The sequence below is a fragment of the Procambarus clarkii genome, chromosome 81, assembly GCF_040958095.1.
Source record: "Procambarus clarkii isolate CNS0578487 chromosome 81, FALCON_Pclarkii_2.0, whole genome shotgun sequence".
Taxonomy (NCBI): Eukaryota; Metazoa; Arthropoda; class Malacostraca; order Decapoda; family Cambaridae; genus Procambarus; species Procambarus clarkii.
The window spans coordinates 12,500,410-12,520,051 of record NC_091230.1 but is presented as its reverse complement, the minus strand read 5'-3'; positions in this window follow the sequence as shown (position 1 = coordinate 12,520,051).

Genomic DNA, 19,642 nt, shown 5'->3' with positions numbered 1-19,642 from the left:
TCTTTAACTACGACCCTTAACAAGCACACTGCTGCCCCCACCAACTCTAGCGGGTCATCGTGATAATTGGACAACATCTCATTCTTAAGGTAATATTGACCATCAGTAGCCTTTTGAAGTTTGATAAACATTAATTCATTATGGCTGGGAGACAGGCAGACAGTGTATATATATATATATATATATATATATATATATACATGTTAGGCTTATGCCCCGATGCTTGGCTCTCCTGGTGCTGGTCTGATCACTCAAGCTATTGAGGCTGGTGGCCCTCATATCTAGGGCCACCGTTCCCCACCCCTCCACCCCCCAGATCGAATTACTCCCCCCTCCCCCCCCCACCACATGGATGTAACCTCACAAAAAACTAACTCCTGGGTACCTATTTACTGCTAGGTGAACAGAGGCAGCAGGTGATAGGAAACTCGCCCAATATTTATGGTCTTTTCGGGATTTGAACCTGGACATTCTGAATGTGAGTCGGGAACAAGCCCTACTCTACTATTGTGACCTGAGACAGTGTAGTGACTCTGGATATATATCTAAATCGACAGGTTTGTATTATACATAGAGGGGGGGGGGGCGGGGGTTCCCGGCTGCGCCCGGGACATTCCCCCCAATTCTCCCTAACGTCCACCCCCTCTCCATTCCATCTATCTTTCTCGACATCCCAGTTCCTCAAACATTATCCCCTACCACTTATCCTTTCCGTTCTTCATACCTTTCCCCCCCTCCCCTCTCTCCATTCTTATTCCTTCTCTCTCTCTCTCTTTCTCTTTCTCTCTCTCTCTCTCTCTCTCTCTCTCTCTCTCTCTCTCTCTCTCTCTCTCTCTCTCTCTCTCTCTCTCTCTCTCTCTCTCTCTCTCTTCTCTCTCTCTCTCTCAAATGTAAAGAATTCTTGTGACTCGATCAGCCATCTTTCACCGATTTCATAGAGGGGGGTTGTCTCTATTTCAATAAAGTCTTACAAATTAATCTTAATAGAACCGTCCCCGACCACCCTGTGTCCGTCCCATACCCCAGCCCATTCATCCTGCAAGGTTGAGTGAGGCTACCCGCAAGCGTCTGGCCTCCGACCTCATACAAAGACATTCTCCCTTACAGATAGATACAGTGGGTGCATGGCTTCTGGCAAGATTGCGAGGATCTATATAGCCTCGAGGAAATATAGATATCCGAGGATATTCTTGGATATCCTGTTATGTTATGTTTCCGAGGATATCCTGACTTAGTTCCTCCAACCAACGTCTTGGATGTGGGACGTTCTCCTTGGACGCAGGGGGGAACTATGAGGGGAAAGCGCCAAACCATTACGACTATATAGCACTGGTAAGGATGGCATGGATAAGGATTTGGGATGGGACGGGGGGAAAAGGAATGGTGCTCAACCACTGATAGACGGTCGGGGATTGAACACCGACCTGCATGAAGCGAGACCGTAGCTCTACCGTTTAGCTCGAGTGATTGGACCTCCTTGAACGCCCCCCCCCCCCCCAAGCATTTCCTCTCTGAATCGCGATGCCGAGTCGCTGATGAAGAAAACTGACCGCTTCTCTCTTTTTCTCCTTGACAACATGGATCATCCTGTCAACTTGACATGTCTTCCAGGTCTAAGGTGATGGTGCCAAGAGCTCTGGCTCGCTCCTGGCACTTATAGAGCCCTCAGCTCTAGCTTTTAAACTTTTGCTTCCATTTAATTGGAACTAAATTTGCGCAATGGATAGAGATTGACGTTTCCTCTACAGTTGCAGCGAGTTGCTCGTCTCCCGACCGGTGTAGCAGGACGTTATTATTACTGTTAGTGCTACGCCTTAAATAATTAGTAGAAATAATAGTGGAAATAGAATTATCAATCATAAAGTTACTTTAATTGTTTAATTGGATGGTTACGATACTATAACCACCATGGTGCTGTTGTGGAGCGGCTGGGGTGAGCATAATATAGCTATCATGGTGCCAATGTATCTGTAGTGGATGCAATGGCATTATGGAATCAATGAAATGCTATCATGCAAATACTATGCAGTAGAGTGCCTTTACTGCGCGACGCAATTGTTTGCAAAACTGCATTGGCAGCAAGAGAGAGGGAGAGGGAGGGTGAGAGAGGGAGGGAGAGAGGGAGAGGGAGAGAGAGGGAGGGAGGGAGAAGGAGAGGGAGGGAGAGAGAGCTGCGATAATAATTACCTAACCAGTTGCATCGGTCGTTTAGGGGTATATGTTGGTATTTGTCGTCCATGTTGTTAGTACTTTGGTCTGCACTTATGTGTTTTCTGTCCTGCTGGTGATGTCTATAGTGCTGCTGGTGGTAGTGCTGGTGGTGATGGTGGTGGTGATGGTGGTTGTGGTGATGGTGGTGGTGGTGGTGGTAGTGGTGGTGATGGTGGTGATGGTGGTGGTAGTGGTGGTGGTACTGGTGGTGATGGTGGTGGTAGTGGTGATGGTGGTGGTACTGGTGGTGATGGTGGTGGTAGTGCTGGTGGTGATGGTGGTGGTAGTGGTGGTGATGGTGGTAGTGCTGGTGGTGATGGTGGTGGTGATGGTGGTGGTGATGGTGGTAGTGGTGGTGGTGATGGTGGTAGTGGTGGTGGTGATGGTGGTAGTAGTGGTGGTGATGGTGGTAGTGCTGGTGGTGATGGTGGTGGTGATGGTGGTGGTGATGGTGGTGGTACTGGTGGTAGTGGTGGTAGTGGTGGTGGTGATGGTGGTGGTGGTTGTGGTGATGGTGGTGGTGGTGGTGGTGATGGTGGTGGTAGTGGTGGTGGTAGTGGTGGTGGTAGTGGTGGTGATGGTGGTGGTAGTGGTGGTGATGGTGGTAGTGCTGGTGGTGATGGTGGTAGTGCTGGTGGTGATGGTGGTGGTAGTGGTGGTGATGGTGGTGGTACTGGTGGTGATGGTGGTAGTGCTGGTGGTGATGGTGGTGGTAGTGGTGATGGTGGTGGTGGTAGTGGTGGTGATGGTGGTGGTAGTGGTGATGGTGGTGGTGGTAGTGGTGATGGTGGTGGTAATGGTGGTGGTACTGGTGGTGATGGTGGTGGTTGTGGTGGTGATGGTGGTAGTGCTGGTGGTGATGGTGGTGGTGATGGTGGTGGTGATGGTGGTGGTTGTGGTGGTGATGGTGGTAGTGCTGGTGGTGATGGTGGTGGTGATGGTGGTGGTGATGGTGGTGGTACTGGTGGTGATGGTGGTGGTTGTGGTGGTGATGGTAGTGGTAGTGGTGATGGTGGTGGTGGTAGTGGTGGTGATGGTGGTGGTAGTGGTGATGGTGGTGATGGTGGTGGTGCTGGTGGTGATGGTGCTGGTGATGGTGGTGGTGGTGGTAGTGGTGGTGGTGGTGGTAGTGGTGATGGTGGTGGTGGTAGTGGTGGTGATGGTGGTGGTAGTGGTGATGGTGGTGGTGATGGTGGTGGTACTGGTGGTGATGGTGGTGGTTGTGGTGGTGATGGTGGTAGTGCTGGTGGTGATGGTGGTGGTGATGGTGGTGGTGATGGTGGTGGTACTGGTGGTGATGGTGGTGGTTGTGGTGGTGATGGTGGTGGTAGTGGTGATGGTGGTGGTGGTAGTGGTGGTGATGGTGGTGGTAGTGGTGATGGTGGTGATGGTGGTGGTGCTGGTGGTGATGGTGGTGGTGATGGTGGTGGTACTGGTGGTGATGGTGGTGGTTGTGGTGGTGATGGTGGTAGTGCTGGTGGTGATGGTGGTGGTGATGGTGGTGGTACTGGTGGTGATGGTGGTGGTACTGGTGGTGATGGTGGTGGTTGTGGTGGTGATGGTGGTGGTGATGGTGGTGGTACTGGTGGTGATGGTGGTGGTACTGGTGGTGATGGTGGTAGTGCTGGTGGTGATGGTGGTGGTGATGGTGGTGGTAGTGGTGGTGATGGTGGTAGTGCTGGTGGTGATGGTGGTAGTGCTGGTGGTGATGGTGGTAGTGCTGGTGGTGATGGTGGTGGTGATGGTGGTGGTAGTGGTGGTGATGGTGGTGATGGTGGTGGTACTGGTGGTGATGGTGGTGGTACTGGTGGTGATGGTGGTGGTACTGGTGGTGATGGTGGTGGTACTGGTGGTGATGGTGGTGGTACTGGTGGTGATGGTGGTGGTGATGGTGGTGGTACTGGTGGTGATGGTGGTGGTACTGGTGGTGATGGTGGTGGTACTGGTGGTGATGGTGGTGGTGATGGTGGTGGTACTGGTGGTGATGGTGGTGGTACTGGTGGTGATGGTGGTGGTACTGGTGGTGATGGTGGTGGTACTGGTGGTGATGGTGGTGGTACTGGTGGTGATGGTGGTGGTACTGGTGGTAATGGTGGTGGTGATGGTGGTGGTACGGGTGGTGATGGTGGTGGTAATGGTGGTGGTACGGGTGGTGATGGTGGTGGTACTGGTGCTGATGGTGGTGGTACTGGTGGTAATGGTGGTGGTGGTGGTACGGGTGGTGATGGTGGTGGTAATGGTGGTGGTACGGGTGGTGATGGTGGTGGTACTGGTGGTAATGGTGGTGGTGATGGTGGTGGTACGGGTGGTGATGGTGGTGGTAATGGTGGTTGTACGGGTGGTGATGGTGGTGGTACTGGTGCTGATGGTGGTGGTACTGGTGGTAATGGTGGTGGTGATGGTGGTGGTACGGGTGGTGATGGTGGTGCTAATGGTGGTGGTACGGGTGGTGATGGTGGTGGTACTGGTGGTAATGGTGGTGGTGATGGTGGTGGTACGGGTGGTGATGGTGGTGGTAATGGTGGTGGTACTGGTAATAATGGTGGTGGTACGGGTGGTGATGGTGGTGGTACTGGTGATAATGGTGGTGGTACTGGTGCTGATGGTGGTAGTGGTGATAATAGGGACGGGGGAAAGGTTAGTAGGGAAAAGATAGTAGGATTCCGTTCATGTTGGTGCACATGAACGGAACGGAACTATCAGGGGGAAAGCACCAAGCCATTACGACTACATAGCACTTGGAAAGCGTCAGGATAAGGATTTGGGATGGGACGGTGGGAGAGGAGAAGAGAATGGTGCCCAACCACTGGTGGACGGTCGGGGATTGAACGCCGACCTGCATGAAGCAAGACCGTCGCTCTACCGTCCAGCTGTCTTTGAGAGTACTTCTGTGAGAGTGCTTCAGCGGCTGCAAAAGGAACCAATAAAGGTACAGCAATAGCAGCAGACACAGCAGCACTCACAGCAGCTGCAGCAGTTACAGCAGCACTCACAGCAGCTGCAGCAGTTACAGCAGCACTCACAGCAGCTGCAGCAGACACAGCAGCACTCACAGCAGCTGCAGCAGACACAGCAGCACTCACAGCAGCTGCAGCAGTTACAGCAGCACTCACAGCAGCTGCAGCAGACACAGCAGCACTCACAGCAGCTGCAGCAGACACAGCAGCACTCACAGCAGCTGCAGCAGACACAGCAGCACTCACAGCAGCTGCAGCAGACACAGCAGCACTCACAGCAGCTGCATCACCCCGTGGCACTCTGCATCACCCCGTGGCACTCTGCGTGACCTGTGGCACTAAACCTGCTCCTTATAATTGTTACGATCCCGGAACCCCAATTATTGCCATCATTAATTAGGGGAATTATACCAAAAAATGAGTCCAATCCATTATCACAAATTGCTAATAATTGCTCCGGTGGTACTAATTATTACGCCCCACCCTAATGCCATGCGTAAGACGCCGCCATTGGCATATGTACGCATGAGATGGTGCGTTATCGACTGTCAAACAGCGCCAGTTACAGTTTATTGAGACCTTCGTTCGAGTACAGTTTCCTGGGTTGTAGATTAGAGTTTCCTGGGTTGGGTTGTAGAGTTTCCTGGGTTGGGTTGTAGAGTAGAGTTTCCTGGGTTGGGTTGTAGAGTTTCCTGGGTTGGGTTGTAGAGTAGAGTTTCCTGGGTTGGGTTGTAGAGTAGAGTTTCCTGGGTTGGGTTGTAGAGTAGAGTTTCCTGGGTTGGGTTGTAGAGTAGAGTTTCCTGGGTTGGGTTGTAGAGTTTCCTGGGTTGGGTTGTAGAGTATAGTTTCCTGGGTTGGGTTGTAGAGTAGAGTTTCCTGGGTTGGGTTGTAGAGTTTCCTGGGTTGGGTTGTAGAGTTTCCTGGGTTGGGTTGTAGAGTAGAGTTTCTTGGGTTGGGTTGTAGAGTAGAGTTTCCTGAGTTGGGCTGTAGAGTTTCCTGGGTTGGGTTGTAGAGTAGAGTTTCCTGGGTTGGCTTGTGGAGTAGAGTTTCCTGGGTTGGGTTGTAGAGTAGAGTTTCCTGGGATGGGTTGTAGAGTAGAGTTTCCTGGGTTGGGTTGTAGAGTAGAGTTTCCTGGGTTGGGTTGTAGAGTAGAGTTTCCTGGGTTGGGTTGTAGAGTTTCCTGGGTTGGGTTGTAGAGTAGAGTTTCCTGGGTTGGGTTGTAGAGTAGAGTTTCCTGGGTTGGGTTGTAGAGTAGAGTTTCCTGGGTTGGGTTGTAGAGTTTCCTGGGTTGGGCTGTAGAGTAGAGTTTCCTGGGTTGGGCTGTAGAGTAGAGTTTCCTGGGTTGGGTTGTAGAGTAGAGTTTCCTGGGTTGGGTTGTAGAGTAGAGTTTCCTGGGTTGGGTTGTAGAGTAGAGTTTCCTGGGTTGGGTTGTAGAGTTTCCTGGGTTAGGTTGTAGAGTAGAGTTTCCTGGGTTGGGTTGTAGAGTAGAGTTTCCTGGGTTGGGTTGTAGAGTAGAGTTTCCTGGGTTGGGTTGTAGAGTAGAGTTTCCTGGGTTGGGTTGTAGAGTAGAGTTTCCTGGGTTGGGTTGTAGAGTAGAGTTTCCTGGGTTGGGTTGTAGAGTAGAGTTTCCTGGGTTGGGTTGTAGAGTAGAGTTTCCTGGGTTGGGTTGTAGAGTAGAGTTTCCTGGGTTGGGCTGTAGAGTTTCCTGGGGATATATTCGCCACCAGTTCCCCTCTCCACCGGCAAATCATGAATCCCCTCTTGCTTTATCCGTTGCTCTTTCCCCTCATATTCTGTGCCACTCTCCTGCTGCTACGCCTCATAATCCTGCGACACACTGCTACTTCTCGTCTATGTCGACGCACTGATCCTTCACAGTGTTCCTTTCCACACTGTCACAACCTGGTTGATCCTTCACAGTGTTCCTTCCACACTGTCACAACCTGGTTGATCCTTCACAGTGTTCCTTCCACACTGTCACAACCTGGTTGATCCTTCACAGTGTTCCTTCCACACTGTCACAACCTGGTTGATCCTTCACAGTGTTCCTTCCACACTGTCACAACCTGGTTGATCCTTCACAGTGTTCCTTCCACACTGTCACAACCTGGTTGATCCTTCACTTACACAATTGGGAGAGATTTAGCTTTCCATCAATATGTTATCACAGCAAGTGCCTAACTGTGGCTAAATTTGTGTTAATTGTTCCATGATTCTGCTCGAATTGGTCTGGGAAGTCGTAAGTGCGAAGTTTTTTGTTATAGATTGTTATGTTGTTATAACGTTGTAGCAATGTAATAACAGTTCAAATGACGTTGTAACAATGGATCAAGGGTGACTTGAGAAGACGTTATGCTATATTTCCCATGTTTATATTATATATATTTATATAATATATATATATATATATATATATATATATATATATATATATATATATATATATATATATATATATATATATTTTTTTTTTTTTTTTTTTTTTTTTTTTTTTTTTTATATATGGGCTGTATATTTTATATATATTTATATATATATATTTTATATATATATTTTATATATTTTATAATATTTATAATATATTTTATAATATTTATAATATTTTTTATATATTTTTATATATATATTTATATATATATATATATATATATATATATATATATATATATATATATATATATATAAAATGTGCTACATATATGATATAAAAAGTCAGTAATTAACATTAACCTACAGGTCCTCCTCGTCTCCAGCTTCAGTACAAGAATATAGAGCAAAACCAATTCCTCCAGCCCGTCTATGACACTTGTAAAGTGGCATAAGTCACTTGTATGATACTTGTAAAGTCTGTTATCTTACTAAATTGTCACCTCGACCGCATGTACTCCTGTGCGGAGGCGTCTGTGTACTTCTGAATTATAATGCTCAGGATAGACATGAGCTTCAGCGGCGGTGATCTGACTGTGCCACAGTCAGAGAGAGTGCTGGGAGGTGAACTGTAATCCTTGTGAACAAAGTGACTATACATAACCCGCCAAACACACACCGAAACTACGACGTTGGTACAACGTTCGAACAAGTTTGAACACCACCTAACCAGTTATAACAACCAATATAGCAAGTTGTAACGACGTTCTAATACGTCATAAACACGTTAAGCCAAGATGTAACAACATTATTACAAGTTGTAACAAACGGAAAATAGAGACAGTTACGGTTTGTGTTTCCAGGGAAGCTCCCCTGGCCACTTAACTTGCGACATCACTCTCAAGTAATCTCATTACTTAAAACTCCTCAAGAAGTACGTTTAGTGTGTGACCTTAGAGAGTGTGCCGCTCTATGTATGATCTCTTTTTTCAGATGAACTATGAAAGAGAATGTCTGTCCTACGTTGGCGGGCCAGACTCGCCAAACTTTGCAGGGGGAATGGTCTGCAGTACAGGGCGAACATAGGCTGGTTCTGGTCGTTCTAATTTTAATATATTAAGAAGCATCAGCCTGTAACCTAACACCCCCGTCACCCCATTCCCCGTGTATTTTTCATGAAGACAGAAATGCAATAGCCGATATGTTTTCCGTAGAGTTTATACCACGGATTTTTATGATTTACTCGAAAATAATGAGCTGAATTCGTTCGGATTACAATGATGAAAATAGTGAGCGTTGAAGATGGTTATGATGAAGATAATCCATGAAGCGAAAATAGTTTGCAGTGATATAAGATTAAGGGAGAGGGGGGTGAAGATGAGAAGAGGGAAAAGATGATAGAGTACGGGGGTAAAGAGGGGAAGAATAGTGTGGGAGGAGGATGGAGATAGGCCACAGACCCGTACACTGCCGGGTTCCCTTCTACTCACGGATTTCAATGTAAATGTCCGTTTGTTCGAGGTTGTAGGTCAGATGGAGAAGAGAAGGGAATGAAGTGAGGGTGGAAGAGAAGGAAGGAGATGGAGGAGCATCGGAAAATTAACACGACACTCCCAAACCTCACAAGCATCATATTGCAAAGTTGTGTGAGGCTAGCCTTAACCGTCTGGCATATACACACTCAAAACAGGTTGGGCCACGGAAGACGACCTGGACCAATCTCTATCAGTCCATATACGCTATATTTGTATATTTTATAGTGGCATAACACGATCAAAATTTTCAGGATCAAGCCAGCCACTTTCTGTCGTATTTGTGATGGTCGTCATGGGAACCGCCCCCCACCCTTTAGTGGGAACAATGGGGCCCACCCCGACCCACCCTCGCTAGTTACACTTAACCCCCTTAACTCACACCTTCTGTAATGACCCATCACTCATATCCTCCCCCCCCCATTCCTCCCCCCTCTGTGATGACTCTATGAAATTTCACTCAACTGAACCCCCCCCCCCTTCTTGTACGACATTTTGATCCTTCACTCATCCCTCCCCTCCCCTCCCCTCCTCTCCCCTCCTTCAGCACCCTCTCACGTTCTTCCTCTCACAGGAGTTCCTCACTGGCTCTGGCACCACTACTACTCTCGGCCTCTTCCCTTGTACACCGTCCCTCCATTCCTCCATCATCCATTCCCTCCTGGCCCCTCTGGCTCCCCATTCCCCTCTCCCCTCTCACCCCCCATCTCCCTACTACACCCTACGTTCCCCTCATCTCTTGTACCGACCTTTGTCACTTCATTTACGTCACCTCCTCCCCCTTCCCCCCCTAACAATAACCCATTTCCCTCATGGGATCACCCCATTCCCCCTGGCGACCTGCTGGGACACGGTGTGTGTGTGTGTGTCCCCATCTCCCCTCTCCCTCTCTCCTTGCTCCAGCTTCCCATATCTGCAGTACATTTCCCCATTTCTCGTCTCAGTATCTTCAATGGGTCCCGCCGGCCCCATTTTCATGTCTGCATCATACTATATGTATATTTATGGTGCCTTATTTAGGTTCCAGCGTCCCCTCGCCCCTTCACCCTGCCATTCCACTGGCTATATTTCCTCACCCTACCCTTAGCATTCTTCCCCCTTCACCCTAGTTCCATACCTGCTCGCTATCTCACACTTGGTCACCCTACCCTTAGCTTGTTCTGTCTGGAGCTTCAACTCTTCCTCACCCTATCATCACTACCTCACCCCATACCAGGGGAGGCTGGTGGCTGAGTGGACAGCGCTCTAGACTCGTGGATCTAGGGACCAGGGTTCGATCAACGGCACCGCCGGAAAAACATATGGGCAAACTTTGCTTCACCCTGATGCACCTGTTACCTAGCAGTAAATAGGTACCTGGGAGTACCTCTCTCCCTTCAGCACCTCAGTTACCCACGTGCCCTTCTCCAGAACCCCCTCCCCCCCCCTCTCCACAACACCACCCTTCCACCAGGGTACTGGTCCCCCCCTCTCCCCTCCCCAACAGCACCCTCCCCTCCCCAGCAGCCCCCCCCTCTCCCCTCCCCAGCAGCCCCCCCCTCTCCCTTCTCCAACAGCCCCCCCTCTCCCCTCCCCAACAGCCCCCCCTCTCCCCTCCCCAACAGCACCCCCCCTCCCCTCCCCAACAGCCCCCCCTCTCCCCTCCCCAACAGCCCCCCCTCTCCCCTCCCCAACAGCACCCTCCCCTCCTCCCCTCCCCAACAGCCCCCCCTCTCCCCTCCCCAACAACCCCCCCTCTCCCCTCCCCAACAACTCCCCCTCTCCCCTCCCCAACAGCACCCTCCTCTCCCCAGCAGCCCCCCCCTCTCCCCTCCCCAACAGCCCCCCCTCTCCCCTCCCCAACAGCACCCCCCCCCTCCCCTCCCCAACAGCCCCCCCTCTCCCCTCCCCAACAGCCCCCCCTCTCCCCTCCCCAACAGCACCCTCCCCTCCTCCCCTCCCCAACAGCCCCCCCTCTCCCCTCCCCAACAGCCCCCCCTCTCCCCTCCCCAACAACCCCCCCTCTCCCCTCCCCAACAGCACCCTCCCCTCCCCAGCAGCCCCCCCCTCTCCCCTCCCCAGCAGCCCCCCCCTCTCCCCTCCCCAACAGCCCCCCCTCTCCCCTCTCCAACAGCCCCCCCTCTCCCCTCCCCAACAGCCCCCCCTCTCCCCTCCCCAACAGCACCCCCCCTCCCCTCCCCAACAGCCCCCCCTCTCCCCTCCCCAACAGCCCCCCCTCTCCCCTCCCCAGCAGCCCCCCCTCTCCCCTCCCCAACAGCCCCCCTCTCCCCTCCCCAACAGCCCCCCCTCTCCCCTCCCCAACAGCCCCCCCTCTCCCCTCCCCAACAGCCCCCCCTCTCCCCTCCCCAACAGCCCCCCCTCTCCCCTCCCCAACAGCCCCCCCTCTCCCCTCCCCAACAGCACCCCCCTCTCCCCTCCCCAACAGCCCCCCCTCTCCCCTCCCCAACAGCCCCCCCTCTCCCCTCCCCAACAGCACCCCCCTCTCCCCTCCCCAACAGCCCCCCCTCTCCCCTCCCCAGCAGCCCCCCCCTCTCCCCTCCCCAGCAGCCCCCCCTCTCCCCTCCCCAACAGCCCCCCCTCTCCCCTCCCCAGCAGCCCCCCCTCTCCCCTCCCCAACAGCCCCCCCTCTCCCCTCTCCAACAGCCCCCCCTCTCCCCTCTCCAACAGCACCTGCTAATCATCCCTACGCGCATGTCCTTCCCTTCTGATGATTGTAAATATGCGAGTGTCTATTGATTTTATCCGCTTCTCAATAGCCTCTTATGACCCCCACTTCGTCCCACGCTGTCACCCCTCTTCCAACTCCCCCCCCCCCATTGACCCCTTCCCTTCACCCTCCCTTCCTCCTCCTAGTTACCCCTTCCTTCCTCTACCCCCTTCCTTACCTATAGGCCCAAGACACACTCTTACAGCTGGTGGAATTCTTAAAAAATAACTAAATAAAATTAATATTCAAATAAAGACCCATAAACAGAACATTGAAAGCATGTGAGTGTGTATATGTGAATGCTTCACAATATTCAGCTATAGACATCCATATATGCCGTAGGACACTTGAAGAACCATACACACTTCCAGTAAGCTTAGCTGCCAACACCCACATATCGTGTCAGCAAGGCGGTCAGCCCTCCTGCTATCATACCATCGTGTCAGCAAGGCGGACAGCCCGCCTGCTATCATACCATCGTGTCAGTAAGGCGGACAGCCCGCCTGCTATCATACCATCGTGTCAGCAAGGCGGTCAGCCCGCCTGCTATCATACCATCGTGTCAGTAAGGCCGACAGCACACCTGCTATCATACCATCGTGTCAGTAAGGCCGACAGCACACCTGCTATCATACCATCGTGTCAGTAAGGCCGACAGCACACCTGCTATCATACCATCGTGTCAGTAAGGCGGACAGCACACCTGCTATCATACCATCGTGTCAGCAAGGCGGACAGCCCGCCTGCTATCATACCATCGTGTCAGTAAGGCGGACAGCCCGCCTGCTATCGTACCTCCTACTCTTCGTCCTCCTCCTCCTCTTCCTCACCCTTCCTCTCCTCATGCACCTTCCTCATAATCTTCTAGTCTGGTCCATCTTAAAATATTCTTGATCTGAGTCTAAAATTCTATGTTTATATTATTTTTTTTTTATATTCAAATTCTGGTAACTTTTATATTTTTTTTTTCCTCCTATATATTTTAATTGTTAAACGTAAACTCTTGAAGGTAGGGTGAGGCCTCTTGTCACCCTTCTTTATCACCCTGACAGCCGTCACCCTGACAGCCGTCACCCTTGACAGCCGTCACCTTGACAGCCGTCACCCTGACAGCCGTCACCCTTGACAGCCGTCACCCTGACAGCCGTCACCCTTGACAGCCGTCACCCTGACAGCCGTCACCCTTGACAGCCGTCACCCTGACATCCGTCACCCTGACACCCGTCACCCTGACAGCCGTCACCCTGACAGCCGTCACCCTTGACAGCCGTCACCCTTGACAGCCGTCACCCTGACAGCCGTCACCCTGACATCCGTCACCCTGACAGCCGTCACCCTTGACAGCCGTCACCCTGACAGCCGTCACCCTTGACAGCCGTCACCCTTGACAGCCGTCACCCTTGACAGCCGTCACCCTATTTCGCCACGATCAAGTCACCAAACTTCATCATTGCCACGATACCTTAATCAACCTTTATCCCCCATTTCTCATTTATACGCTAATCTCTTCCCCCTCCCTCCCTCTCCCTCCCTCTCCCTCCCTCTTACTTTCCTGTCTGTCCCTCCCACCTCTCCCTCCCTTCATCAAACCCTTGGCCTATTCCGTTTCCTCTCACCTCTCTCCCTCTCTCTTTTACACCTCTCTGCCCTTTCTTTCCCTTCAATTTACCCGCCATATTTTTTTTAAGTTTACCCATTTCCCTCTACAATCTTTCCCCTTTTATCTTCCCTTTTCCTTTACTTCTCCTAGCTGCCTCTTTTGCCCTTTTCAGTTGGTAGATGAATCTACTTCGAATCTACGTCAGAGGTATAACTGGCCGACCTCTCACGGTGTTCAACAAGGGGAAGATGATGTATGTAATTACCTGTAAAGGATAACTGATTAATCCGGGTGGTGATTCGTGTGTCGGATTGCTTGTAGAGCAGCGGCGGCTATAACAGCCTGGTTGACCAGCCAGCTGGAGGCCTGGTCAGAGATCGGGGCTTCGAGGATAGGGATTCTCGGGGTTCTCTCTCTCTGTCTCTGTCTCTCTCTCTCTCTCTCTCTCTCTCTCTCTCTCTCTCTCTCTCTCTCTCTCTCTCTCTCTCTCTCTCTGTCTCTGTCTCTCTCTGTCTCTGTCTCTCTCTGTCTCTCTCTCTCTCTCTCTCTCTGTCTCTCTCTCTCTCTCTCTCTCTCTCTCTCTGTCTCTCTGTCTCTCTCTCTGTCTCTCTCTCTCTCTGTCTCTCTCTCTCTCTGTCTCTCTCTCTCTCTGTCTCTCTCTCTCTCTGTCTCTCTCTCTGTCTCTCTCTCTGTCTCTCGCTCTGTCTCTCTCTCTCTCTGTCTCTCTCTGTCTCTCTCTCTGTCTCTCGCTCTGTCTCTCTCTCTCTCTGTCTCTCTCTCTCTCTCTCTCTCTCTCTCTCTCTCTCTCTCTCTCTCTCTCTCTCTCTCTCTCTCTCTCTCTCTCTCTCTCTCTCTCTCTCTCTCTCTCTCTCTCTGTCTCTCTCTCTCTCTCTCTCTCTCTCTCTCTCTCTCTCTCTGTCTCTCTCTCTCTCTCTCTCTGTCTCTCTCTCTGTCTCTCTCTCTGTCTCTCTCTCTGTCTCTCTTTCTGTCTCTCTCTCTCTGTCTCTCTCTCTGTCTCTCTCTCTCTCTCTCTCTCTCTCTCTCTCTCTCTCTCTCTCTCTCTCTCTCTCTCTCTCTCTCTCTCTCTCTCTCTCTCTCTCTCTCTCTCTCTCTCTTTCTCTCTCTCTCTCTCTCTCTCTCTCTCTCTCTCTCTCTCTCTCTCTCTCTCTCTCTCTCTCTCTCTCTCTCTCTCTCTCTCTCTCTCTCACCAATCGGGTAAGGGAGGTTTATATTCCTAGAGTCAATTTTCCCCTACCCTTGTTGTTTGAACGTCATCCCTGGATTTCTCCCTTCCCTCCCCTTCCCTTCCCTTCCCACCCCTCCCAGCCTGTCCCGTCTTCCATTGATGTACCGACAAGATCCTCCCCCTCTCCCCCTCCCCCCCCCCTTCCATCGTCATCAGGAGCAACAGGTACACACACACAGACAACCGTAGCGATCAATATAGCTCCCCTCCCCCCACCCGGGTGTTTTGAGTCGAAGGGGGGACACCAGGAGCTACGTATTGGCTAGACGCGCAGGTGTTAAGCTACGGAGACCCCACGCAACCTACCCTCTGGGGCTGCTTGACCCTCTTCTGCCCTCTGTTTTCCTCTTTCTACCTCCTCTTCTAGCTCTATTGCCCTCTTTTTTATATATAATTCTACATTGGTGGGTGCTGGTGACGGCTTATGGCTCTAGTTAGCGGGGTATAGAGTTTGCTCTTCGCATAGTTCATGGTAAGGCTCACTCCACGGTGCTTACCTGGAACTAGATACATTGGTCGCTTTACAACCAGGGCCAGCTTGAGTTATCACTGTGTCACAGGTGTAGTTTTGTTTTGCCCTTCTCTCATTCCTTCCATGACTCTTTCTATCTTCTCTTCCTCTTCCCCTTCATCCTCTTGCTCTTCCACCTCCTCTTTACCCTCCTTAGCCCCTCATTCCTCCCCCCCCCTCCCCCCGACCACTCACCGACTTTATTAGAGTTAGTTTGTCATAGGGGTGAATTATTCTCCCTCCTCACCCCCCTCATCTCTTTCCTTCAGTGCCCCCAATATCCCTCCCACTCCTTCTCTGCCCTTCATTACTACTCATTCCCCCCTTCCCACCATGCCTTCACCCTCTTACCCATCACTGCCCCCTCCCCCCCCCTCACTCCTAGCATCCATCCTCTTGTCTCCTCTACCCTCCTCCTCCTCCCCCACACAACCGCCTCCCCCCTCCCTGCTGCCCTCCCTCTCCCCCTCCCTTTACATCAGCTCTCTTCCATCACATATCTGCCCCCTTCCACATCCTCTGAAGATTAAAGCAAGGAGGTACGAAGTGAAGCTTTTACTTCCTACCAAAGATTTGCTCAATGTGATTAGAATAGAAATGTTGGTCGGGGGGTTCGCTGTGCTGGGTCGGGGGTTCGCTGTGCTGGGTCGGGGGGTTCGCTGTGCTGGGTCGGGGTTCGCTGAGAATCTGGAACGGGCTGGTTCTCTCTCCCTCTGTGGCGCCTCTCACCCTTGCTTGTACTACCTCAGTCGTCATGGGAACTACTTCAGGAGAGAGAAAGATACCCGGGTCCATGTGATATATTCCCCGGCGCTGAAGACCAGTATTTGCGCAGACATCAGCGCGGCGTTCGGGGAGTGAGTTACCGAGAGGCCTGAACTTAAATTGGCCTGTCGCCTGCAGACGGAACCTGGCTCTTTTGAAGTTTCAATTAATAATGCATAAGCCTGGTAAGGGAGAGTGCTATCTTTTGGGGCTCTCGTTTGCTGCTAATCTGGACTTGATTTGCTAGCTCTGATATGACCTCTGACAAGCCCCAGGCTTCCTGTCCCCATAGAGGTCAATAGAGAGAGAAAAAAAATGCTTTCTCCGATAATATTTCCAGGGAATATATAAAATAGTGACGGACCTCAGATGTTAATATAGTGGGTTTTATTTAATTGCACCGGCGGCGCCTCTACTCTCCACTTCTTCCAATATTATCATTGTTTAATACATTTGATTTTAATGTTTAGGATCTTACCACCTCTGGTGCAATTGTAGGGACCCATAGCCTCGGTGAAGAGAATAAAAGGCAATTCCGAGAAGACCTTGTAAATCCATTTTTATTACAATTTAAAACGTGGTTTTTAACGATAATAACAGCTATACAATTGTATTACAATTCTTTACACGACGAAGCGAAAATATAGACATTTATTCTGAAGAATAATACATAGTATGATGATAGTGCCCCTGGTATGTATTACTGTATGGTGATACTTTCATTATCAACATCCCTATCACCCCCCCCACCCCACCTTGATTAATCAATCACCCCTCCCACCTCCCAATCCGGCCTACTACTCACCCCACGCTACTCCTCGTCCTAATCTACCTATTCCTTACCCCAATCTACCAACCCAGTAGTCCATTCTACTGGGTTGTTCTACTACTACTTCTTCTACTACTATTCTACTACCTGCTCCTCATCCCAGGTCTTCTTCCCTTCACCCTCACCCTGTACTAACCTTGTTTGTGGGGTCGGCTGCGGAGATGTACAATTTATTGGGGCCATTTCAGTAGCAAATTTCATTACTGATTTTGTTAATTTTTTTTCCAGGTGAGACTACTTCGTGAGCGGGGTGTCATCTGGCTTGTCTTTTGTCTCCCAGGTGAGTCTAGGACGGTTGTCATGCTTCTGTCATGTCATGGGGCCTACTGTCATGCGAAATGACATGAGTCATTCCATCATGGGTACATAAACTGATTGATAAATGCCAAACTAAGCTGTCATGTTTTTGGAATGATGAAGAGGTTTCGTTTGTGGAATCTTATGTGTATGATGAATTGTGGACAAGTTTGACAGCTTTATTCTTCTTCTTAGTACCAATCTCGTGTGTGTGTGTGTGTGTGTGTGTGTGTGTGTGTGTGTGTGTGTGTGTGTGTGTGGGTGTGTGTGTGGGTGTGTGTGTGTGTGTGTGTGTGTATGTATGTGTGTGTGTATGTGTGTGTGTGTGTGTGTGTGTGTGTGTGTGTGTGTGTGTGTGTGTGTGTGTGCGTGTGTGTGGGTGTGTGTGTGTGTGTGGGTGTGTGTGTGTGTGTGTGTGTGTGTGTGTGTGTGTGTGTGTGTGGGTGTGTGTGTGTGTGTGTGTGTGTGTGTGTGTGTGTATGTGTGTGTGTATGTGTGTGTGTGTGTGTGTGTGTGTGTGTACATACCTTCAGTGAATGTGCTTTGACATTATAGGTCTTGTGACAGGTCGAATTGTAAGCTACAGGTGTTTTTTTCATGAATATAACACCTGTTCCTTCAAGAAACATATGTGAGTACTTTTTTCTTCTTAAAAAGCACAAACAAATTTAGCCACTGAAATCAGATCACATTTAATGCAATACCCAATGATGATATCTTCTTGCTCTTAGTATAACAAGCTATTAAGTAACTAATGGGCGTGTGTAAGTTAATGTAAACGTAATTATAAATGTACAACCATTGATAAATCAAGATTTTTGTATTTGATTTGGGTAGATATAACACATGAAGACTCAGTCACACTCCAGATATTAATCTGATGCATCTGTGTGTTAATGAGACAGGGGGACAGGTGCAGTCCCTGTTGTGTATGAATAATCAAGAGAAATCAAGATATTAATCAAGAGAAATCAAGATATTAATCAAGAGAATATATCTTGTGTGTGTGTGTGTTCTCAAATTAAAAGTTTATATGGCACTGTGTTGCTCAGTATTTTCTGAACTTTCTCAAAGTGGCACTTAATTCTTGAATGTGCTATAAAGTGCAAGTGTGTGCTTCACTTTATAAAGTATTTGTAAAGTATTATATATATATATATATATATATATATATATATATATATATATATATATATATATATATATATATTTCATCAACACAAGACAGAACAAGAGGTGGCATTAATAGGGTATTAATTTCATCAACACAAGACAGAACACGAAACAATGGGTATTGAAATGGAAGTGATTGTAGAAAGCCTATTGGTCCATATTTCTTGATGCTTCTATATTGGAGCGGAGTCTTGAGGTGGGTAGAATGTAGTTGTGCATTAATTGGCTGTTGATTGCTGGTGTTGACTTCTTAATGTGTAGTGCCTCGCAAACGTCAAGCCGTCTGCTATCGCTGTATCTATCGATGATTTCTGTGTTGTTTACTTGGATTTCTCTGGCGATGGTTTGGTTGTGGGAAGAGATTATATGTTCCTTAATGGAGCCCTGTTGTTTATGCATCGTTAAACGCCTAGAAAGAGATGTTGTTGTCTTGCCTATATACTGGGTTTTTTGGAGCTTACAGTCCCCAAGTGGGCATTTGAAGGCATAGACGACGTTGGTCTCTTTTAAAGCATTCTGTTTTGTGTCTGGAGAGTTTCTCATGAGTAGGCTGGCCGTTTTTCTGGTTTTATAGTAAATCGTCAGTTGTATCCTCTGATTTTTGTCTGTAGGGATAACGTTTCTATTAACAATATCTTTCAGGACCCTTTCCTCTGTTTTATGAGCTGTGGAAAAGAAGTTCCTGTAAAATAGTCTAATAGGGGGTATAGGTGTTGTGTTAGTTGTCTCTTCAGAGGTTGCATGGCGTTTCACTTTCCTTCTTATGATGTCTTCGACGAAACCATTGGAGAAGCCGTTGTTGACTAGGACCTGCCTTACCCTACAGAGTTCTTCGTCGACTTGCTTCCATTCTGAGCTGTGACTTAGAGCACGGTCGACATATGCGTTAACAACACTCCTCTTGTACCTGTCTGGGCAGTCGCTGTTGTCATTTAGGCACATTCCTATGTTCGTTTCCTTAGTGTAGACTGCAGTGTGGAAACCTCCGCTCTTTTCCATGACTGTTACATCTAGAAAGGGCAGCTTCCCATCCTTTTCCATCTCGTAAAGTGAAACGATGAAATTAATACCCTATTAATATATATATATATATATATATATATATATATATATATATATATATATATATATATATATATATATATATAATTTATATATATATATATATATATATATATATATATATATATATATATATATATATATATATATATATATATCAGAAAGGTTTTTAGATTATTTAATACTGCCACCTTACTATGGGTTGTTTAATCACTAATAATTTCAGCTCTTAACTAATGGCCATCTACAGGTTTATGATTACAATGAGAGAAAACAATCCTTTACTAACTGCCACATTCACAAATGATCGCAAGAAATAAATATAACTCATAACTATAACCAAAATATTGCATGAATTAGGAAACAACTGAATCACTGTATTCAG